Here is a 9,173-nt window from a genome sequence, read left to right as displayed (position 1 = left end):
TTCAAAAACTAAAACTTACCATGAGAACTCCTCTTGGTCGATTCATATAAAGGCTAAAAACTATGATTTTGCTCGCTACTTGGCCATTTAACACACTAAAATGCATAACCGAAACTAATAACCCTCAAATATTACATTCTTAATTAGTTCTAAAGTCATTCCAAGACATTAAATCACACATCTTACAAAAACTTAAACTTACCATTTCAAATAATAACACAAAACATCAAGATTAGGTCAAGCCAAACCTAATCTTTGTGTTCTTGGTTCAATACTTTAATTTCAACACCAAGGACCCCAAAAGCCCATAAATTTCACTTTTGACATGTTCATTATTAAAACCTAGTTGATAGCATGCTTGACTAAAAATCAAAATCACAAAACTCGACAAAATGAAACTCGGTTTAGAAGGAAATCATAGAAATCGAAACTTGCATGTTTTTTACTTGAATCATAAAGACTAAATCCTTGATTTTCATGCAATAATTCATGTAACAATACATACATATACCTCAAATCATGCATAACATCATACTCTTTGCATGTTTGTCAAAACTCCAACAAAGACCTAAGTCATAAAGGTTTAAAAATCAAACTTAATCCATAGATCAATGCTTAAAGAACAAGGTTTTCAAAAATAAAAACTATTGAATCAAGATCCTAAGGCTAAAATGACAAACTAAAACAAACAACAACTCATTTGGAGGGTTCGGTTTGTAGCACTTAATAGATCATGCAAAACCATAAAATGGAAACCTATCATGCTATAAATCAAACCATAACTTACACAAAAATCATGCAAACACTTCATAGAATTGAGATTCACAAATTGTTTCATCAAATCAATACAAAATATTCAAGGCTCAACAACAAATACCCAAACCCAACATTTTCATCACAAACACCAGCATTCAACCATCAAAACTCTAAAAGGAATTAACCAATACTCTACCAAGTAATGAAAGTTCGAACGTACGTAGTTGGCAATTTGTACACCAATTTGGCATGCGAAAAGTTAACTATTCAAACTTGTTCAAAAGCTTAGCATATTCTTCAAACATTATGTAACAATCGAATGTGTTGATTATACCATTCAAATGGTTGGCGGTTATTTGTTGTTCGAACGTTTTTTTTGTATTTAAACAGTATAATATTTTTTTCAACCCATTAATAGAAAACAAAAATCACATAAATAACAGCTTAAAATACATTAGTACACATGTTCATCAAACATAAAAGTAGTCTCATCAATTTAAAAAAACTAAATAAAATTGCAGTTATTATAATACAAAAGCTAACAGTTGAAAATCTTATTTATAAATTAAATTAGTTGTTTGGAAGCCTGAGTTGCTGCATAAGCATATGCATTTGGAGCTGCATTTCTCTCCTAAACTCTACTTGCTACTCTTCTTGTTGTTTCATTCGCATCTCCTAGTTAGCTCGTTGGGCCACTAACTCATGCTGGCTTGTTCTCAATTCCTCGATCTTTGACCTTACTTCTTCTAATGCTCTAGAAGTATTGGCATTACTAGACGATAAGCACAAGTTAGAAGGCATGATGTAACTACCCAAACCCCTTTAATAGCCTAAACGTGGACCCAGAACCTTTGTAAAAATTTCCATATTACTTGTTGTGAAATTTTGATCAGTTACAAATTCAGCACGCAAAGCAACTATTTTTTCCTACGCATAAGAAAAATAATTAATATTGCAACAAATTTATAAATAATTTTAATTAAAATAGATAATAATACTTACATAATTTTTACGGGCACAGAGATGAATCCACCCTCAATTACGATTAGTAAGTGATGTAGCATATAATTTTGTTTGATCGTAATTGCTATCTAAGTCATGCTATAAGATAAATACTTTATCGATATAAAGTCATTAGAATAGAAAAAACAATAAACTTGAGTAAAAAATAAACTTACCAATTTCTTAGAGAAATGATGAAAAGATCTTTAGCATACGTGAAGATGAATCTTCAATTTCAATCTATTTGTTTTGTTTATAGAATTTCGCTCTTGCATAGAAGTTGTAAAAATTAGCAAAAGAAATTATATACCACGAAATGTGAAATAAGTTATTTATTTACCTTAAATGTAGGATTTTCAAACATATCACATAGTTTCTCTCAATCTAAAGGTCGAACATTCTGAAAAACATTTTGACATGCATAGTCTTTGTTCTCAAACTTATTGTAATGCTCATGATATCTGGCCTTATATTTCCGGAATGCATTACACATAAGCTCATCAACAATCTTGTGCTCCTCCCTTCAACTAAAATTTAGTTCAAGTCATCCTTGAAAAAATAAGACTTACGAATAAATTAATTGCACATTTTATATTTTGCATAGATATTAAATAATTTGATATAAAATGAATTAAATAATTACTAAACAGCGCTTCCTAATAAACTCCTTGATATCTTTGGAAACTTTATGCCATGAACTCTTAGCCAAAGGTGCATACGTCCGTGTTAGAGCACCTATATGAGAAGCAAGACAGGCTGCTGGTTCTTCTTCACCTCCAGTATGATTGTCAAGAATATTAACCTTAATCTTACTAGCGTTATGGTATTTTTCTAACATCATGCTTCTAGTAGTACCTTGGCCTCGATGAGATTGTACATTTTGCTCTAAAAAACCAAATGGCAAAGTAAACATAAAAGAAATGATAGTTAGAATTCAATATGCTTATGTGTTATTTATTTTAATTATAACAATATTATACTAATTTTTTACCTTGATCTGGAGAGTTAATCTCTAGTGGTGAGTCAATCAGAGAGCTAGGCATCAGTGGATATGGAATGGGAACCACCTTCCTTTTGAGTGGCATGATTTTAAAATACTGATACATGCATTAAATAAAAGATTCATCATAAAAGTGTCATGTGAACACAAAACACATCAATCATCCGAATCAGTTTCAGTGGACCATTCGCCTTCCTCATTTCTAGATACTTCAAATGAATCCACATTTTTTCCAACTGTTGCATCAATAATTTTAGCCTCAGTATCTCCCCTATGCAAAGGGATCATCTCATATTGGCTCAAATCTACAAACAAGTTGAAGCCAAGCTGACTCTCTTGCTAAGCTTCTTGAGTAAAGGAATTATCTTCCTTTTCATTTTGTCCCTCCGCCTCAAGGATAACATCATATATATTTCTTAGAGAAAACTTTTGTATTACTTGCTATTGATTTCCTAACTCAGGAGCATCTAAGTAGAATACTTGAGATTCTTGGGAAGCCAAAATAAAAGGATCATCTTCATACCATTTTTTTTATGTATAAATACTCAAGAAATATTCATCATCATGCACTCCCCTTCTTAGATTGCTTAAACCCCACCAATCACATTTAAACAAATATACCACAAGCTCCCCCAAATATTTCAAGCCAATTATATCCACAATAATCCCATAAAAATTTATGTTCTCTCCATCGTGACTTCCTTCGACTAAGATTCCACTATTTTGAGTTTTTCTGTAACACTCTCGATCCATTGTATGATACTTACTTCGTTGATAAATACATGAAGAATATCGACTGCGCATCTCGATGGACCATGCGCCAATGCATACATTTCATCCAAGACATCGTTAGGATTTCTACTATGCATTTTTACAACCTACATATTAAATGTAGAATGAACATATATATAACTAAACAATCACTAAATAAAAAACGTTAACTAAAAAAATGTATAATATAAGTCACTACCCGTTGTTCAAACCATTTTGGAAACTCTACTTTATGTTTCTTGTGACGACCCGCTTTTACCTGTATTTTCACTGCATGGTTGTTTTTAATTTAATTAATATATTTATTTATTTATTTTAAATTATTGCATTTTAAATTGGTTTTTATTTATTTGATGCGGTGTTTAATTTATTTAGTCGTTTTACGGTTTTTAATCTCATTTTCGGCGGATCTGTTTTGTTTCCCAGAGTGAGGATTGGACCTCATTTCTTCCCTCCATCTTTTCTTTTCCCTTTTTCCTTTTTCTCTCTTTTCTCTTTTCTTTCCTTTTCCTTTTTGCTTTTTCTTTTTTTTCTTCTTCCTTTTCCCTCCCCTCCAACGCGACCCCCCTCCCCCGTCCGTCTCTCTCTCTCTCTCCTCTCCTTCACGCCGAAAGCTTCATCTACCCAGACCCACCGCTGCCGGCCACCATGTGGCACACCATCCCCACCAAAATCTTCCCCTCCCTCTAGTGAACCACCCAACAAAATTCCACCACCAACGAAGCTGCCGTTTAGCCGGAAAAAGTCCATCAAGCTACACGGTTTTTGCTCAGATCTGCCACCGTCGCTCCACCTCCGGCCACCACCTCTTCACCACTTCATCACCGACTCCTTGCCATCCTAACCCACCCATTTCTGGCCTCTAACAGCCACCGGAACAGCTCCCACAAGCTAGTTTCCGTTTTGGGCATTTTGGCCCTTCCTCCACTGTTGTTTGTGATTTCTTGATTATTTAAGCCATGAGGCGTGAGTTGCATATTGTGTTTATGTGCATTTTGTTTTAATCGAGAAAATCCCGTTTTATTGGTGTAAATGGTTTTTGGGTGCGTGTGTCTCACGAGCCCAAACCGAGATGGGTTATTATCTCGGTGGAGCTCCTCTGGTCACTCGGGAGTGGATAATCCTGAGTCACATCCCCTGGGGGTTGTCGCAGGGTGACGACCGGATCGCACGATACGGTAACGCTGTCGTGTCGACTCCGTGGTCCCTAGAGTGGCGGGGACTAGAGGATGGCCTGGCCAGGTATGCACGGGGCGCGAGTTTGGGCATCGCTCGTTTAGGTGTCACATGCGTAGTCGTTACCTATGGTGTGGCACAGAGCCAGGGTGTGCGGATGATCCCTAGGGGAGATCATGGTGCATGCAAAACCAGATTGTTTTTATAGTTTTCGAATGTGGGCCATTTTCTGGAAAAATGGTGAGGTTTGGTTTTTTAGGCTTCTGATCCATTTTCTGGGAAAATGGTGGTTTGGGCCATTATCTGAGATAATGGCAAGGCTTCGTTTTAAGGATATGTTTTTGTGGGCCAAATGGGTTTTTTGGCGTGCGTAGAAAAATTATGGTTTTATGGCGCATGTGCACTGGTTTTTCTTTCATGCATATTGTTTGAGTTTTATATGTTTTTATCTAGTGGTGTTTGAAGTTTACTTACCTACGGCACCATTTTTGGTACCATAGATTTTGGTGCAGAGATCGAGGATGAGGAGGAGGAGGCTGAGCCCGAGGATGCGGTCCGCCGGGATGCTGATGTTATGTTTTGTATTTGGTTTAAAACTATATTTGCATTTTGTAATATTTATTTATGTATGTTTTGAATAGCTTTGTATTAAACAAGAAAAATTCTGGTACTTAGTTATTGACTTTGCTATCCGCTGCGTGTTTCTCGTGCACATTCATTGCTTACACATACTTGGCACACGTCGATAGGGTGGTGACCCATGATATCATCATCCGGACGTCTCGATTTCCTCGTGTCCATGCGTGGGGATTTGGGGGCGTCACAGGTGGTATCAAAGCGGTTTGGCTCTGGGTAAAACCACATGTCTCGTAGGTAGTACCAGAATGTTTTAAGGTTGTGTTTTAAAAATTATGTTAAGTAAAGTTGTTATTTGATTTGTTTTGATTTGTTTTATTTGTTTGAGCTTGGTTGCTTGCTTTTATTTATTTAGTTATGTTTTTATAAGCTGGTTTCTTTTTGTTTCTTGTTATGTGGTGTTGGTCTTTGTTTTTGTTTGTTGTTGGTTTTATTTGTTTTTGTTTTCTTAAAGGGGGTCCAAGGTTGTGGTGGCAGGAAAAATGGTGAGACCAAGGAAATCTACTCAGGAGCCACGGGACAATACATCAAGAGATGACTCCATAGCCCAAGCAATACGGCAGATGACGGAGTTTATGCAGCAGAATTTTAGGCCATAGCAGACAGGGCCCTGGCCACAACAAGGAGGACCTTGGCCACAACAAGGGTGTCCCTGGCCACAACAAGGAGGGCCTTGTCCACAACAAGGAGGGCTTTGGCCACAACCAGGAGGTCCTTGACCACATCAGGGAGGGCCTTGGCTATACCTGGGAGGATCTAGTAGCATGGTGCAAGCCGGATGCACCTATGAGCACTTTCTGGCTCATAGGACTCCACACTTCACTGGAGAAGAGAATCCACTTCAAGCTGGAAAGTGGATCAAGGAGTTGGAAAGAACTTTTGAGGTGTGTGGTTGCACCGAGGCACAACAAGTACTCTACGCCAGCTATCTGTTGCAAGGCACCGCTTCTGATTGGTGCGATACTAAGAGGGTGATGCTGGAATCAGAATTGGGATCTTTCGTCGCTGTGACCTGGCAGCGCTTCAAGAAAGAATTTAACGACCGCTTCTTTCCCGCTTCTGTAAGGAAGAAAAGGCAAGAGAGTTCTCAAATTTGGTTCAAGGGAGCACGACAGTGGAACAGTACGCTCGAAGATTTATAGAACTTGGGCGGTTTGCTCCCCACCTCATCGCCATAGAGGAGATGCGAGCTGAGCATTTCCAGGAGGGACTACGCCCTAACATACGCCGTATGGTGGTCAGTCACCAGATATCCACTTTTCAGGACTTAATGGATGTGGCCACCCTTGTGGAGCGAGAGAACAATCTGAGTATGGGCTCCCCTCCAGGGCATAAGAGGCGGAGTTTTTCTGGTGAAGGAAGCAGCTCAGGTTTGCCTCATAAATTTGTTCAGCGGACCGGAACTTGATCGCAAGCATCCTCTGGTGTTCGCATGGGAGGACGTGTGCCAGTTTGCAGAGTTTGTAATGAGCCCATGTGGGTGAGTGCCCTTCTGGTGGGGCTCGATGTTATAATTGTGGCCAGCAGGGTCACTTTGCCCGAGAGTGTCCAAGACCAGTTCAAGGAAGTCGTGGAGGTAGACGCGGTGGAAGAACAAATCCAAGGCAAGCAGTGCAAGCCCAGGTTTATGCTGTCACACCCGGAGATGTGGATGATGAGGCACCAGCGACCTATGATGCTGGAGTAATTACAGGTATGGATTTAATTTAATTTTATGTTGGATTTAATTTTTGGTGTATTTGGTTTCTCCTTTGTTTTTTTTTGGATTTCATGGGTTAATGTGTTTGGTTCAGGAAGAGTCCGTTTATGAGTTTTATACTTGCACTTTGTTTGATTCCGGTGCATCGCAGTCGTTTGTATCTTCCACGTTTGCTCGGATGTGTTATTTGGTCACGGAACCTTTGCCAAAGTCATTGGTAGTGGCTCTACCCGATGGTGAAATTGTGTGTTGTTCCAAGGTTGCTTTGGGATGCCCGTTAAATTTTGATGGAAGGTTCTTGGATGCTGATTTGGTGGTGTTTAAGCTGTTGGGTTTTGATATCATTCTCGGGATGGATTGGCTATACCAATATTCTACGAGTATTAATTGCAGAAGTCAGGTAATTACCTTTCAACTTCCAGATGGTGATTGTCTGGAATTTGCGGGGAGTAAGTTAAATGAAAAGCCGGTAATTATATCGGCAATTCAAGCAAAAAGAGAGATTGCATGGGGAGCGGATGCATTCTTAGTTCAGATGGTGTCTACGTCGTCTGAGAAGAAGTCTTTGGTAGACATTCCAGTTGTAGAAGAATTCCCCGATGTGTTTGTGGATGACTTGCCTGGACTACCCCCATCCGAGAAATGGAGTTTGTTATAGACTTGGAACCTGGAGCAGCTTAGTTGAAGACTCAGTTGCAAGAGCTGGTAGATAAGGGATTTATTCAGCCTAGTACTTCACTGTGGGGTGCGCCAGTTCTGTTTGTTAAAAACAAAGATGGAACCCTCCGTATGTGCATCAATTATCGGGAATTAAATAAGGTGACCATCAAAAATAAATATCCTCTCCCGCGGATAGATGATTTATTTGATCAGCTTCAAGGAGCAGCCGTGTTCTCGAAGATTAATTTGAGGTCGGGATACTACCAGCTGAGGATCAGAGACAAGGATGTGCCCAAAACTGCCTTCAGGTCGAGATATGGGCATTATGAATTTAAGGTGATGGTGTTTAGGTTAGCTAATGCCCCTACTGCTTGATGGATTTAATGAATCGAGTATTTCGACCTTATTTGGATTCCTTTGTGGTAGTATTCATTGATGATATTCTGATTTATTCCCGAGATGTTGAAGAGCATGTGTATCATCTTCGTCTGGTACTTGGGAAATTGAGAGAACACCAGTTGTACGCCAAGCTCAGCAAGTGTGAATTCTGGTTGGAGGAAGTCAGATTTCTTGGGCATGTGATTTTTCGAGACGGAGTGGCTGTTGATCCTAGTAAGGTGGAAGCCATTTTGTCATGGCAGCGTCCGACTACAGTACTCGAGATCCGGAGTTTCTTGGGACTTGCCAGATATTACCAAAGATTTGTGGAGGGTTTTGCTCGCCTATCCGGACCTCTCACAGCTTTGACTTGGAAGAATACAGAATTTGTTTGGTCAGATAAGTGTGAAAGAAGCTTCCAAGAATTGAAGAGCAGGTTGACGATGGCACCAGTGTTAGCGCTTCAAGAACCGCATAAGCCATTCGTAGTCTTCACCGATGCATCTAAATTTGGATTGGGTTGTGTCCTTATGCAGGAAGGACAGGTTGTTGCTTATGCATCTCGTCACTTAAAGGACCATGAGAAAAATTATCCGACGCACGATTTAGAATTGGCTACGATTGTTTTTGCTCTCAAGATCTGGCGGCACTTTTTGTATGGGAAGCATGTGAAGTATACACCGATCACAAGAGCTTGAAGCACTTGTTTTCCCAGAAAAATCTGAACATGAGGCAGAGGCGATGGCTAGAGCTAATCAGTGACTACCAGTGCAAGATCAAGTATCATCCGAGGAAGGCTAATATAGCTGCTGATGCTTTGAGCCGAAAATCGCACTTGGAAGATGAAGCCAAGCCGTCAGAATTGGATTCTTTGCTTTGTGGGATGAGAAGGCTCCTTATTGAAAGTTCACAGCAATAAGAGATTTTATCTTCAGTCCTTGATATTCGGGTAACTGATTTTGAAGAATTGAAGACTCTTCAAAGGAAGGATCCGAAGCTGTTGAATATAAAAAAAAAAAGTCAGAAAATCTCGAGGGCCGTTGTACTATAGTATGGATAAAGATGGAATACTTCGGTTTCGAGATCGTAGAGTGG

The sequence above is a fragment of the Carya illinoinensis genome, chromosome 9 (genome assembly GCF_018687715.1).
Source record: "Carya illinoinensis cultivar Pawnee chromosome 9, C.illinoinensisPawnee_v1, whole genome shotgun sequence".
NCBI lineage: Eukaryota > Viridiplantae > Streptophyta > Magnoliopsida > Fagales > Juglandaceae > Carya > Carya illinoinensis.
The sequence above is the reverse complement of the archived record's forward strand: the minus strand, read 5'-3'. Positions refer to the sequence as shown.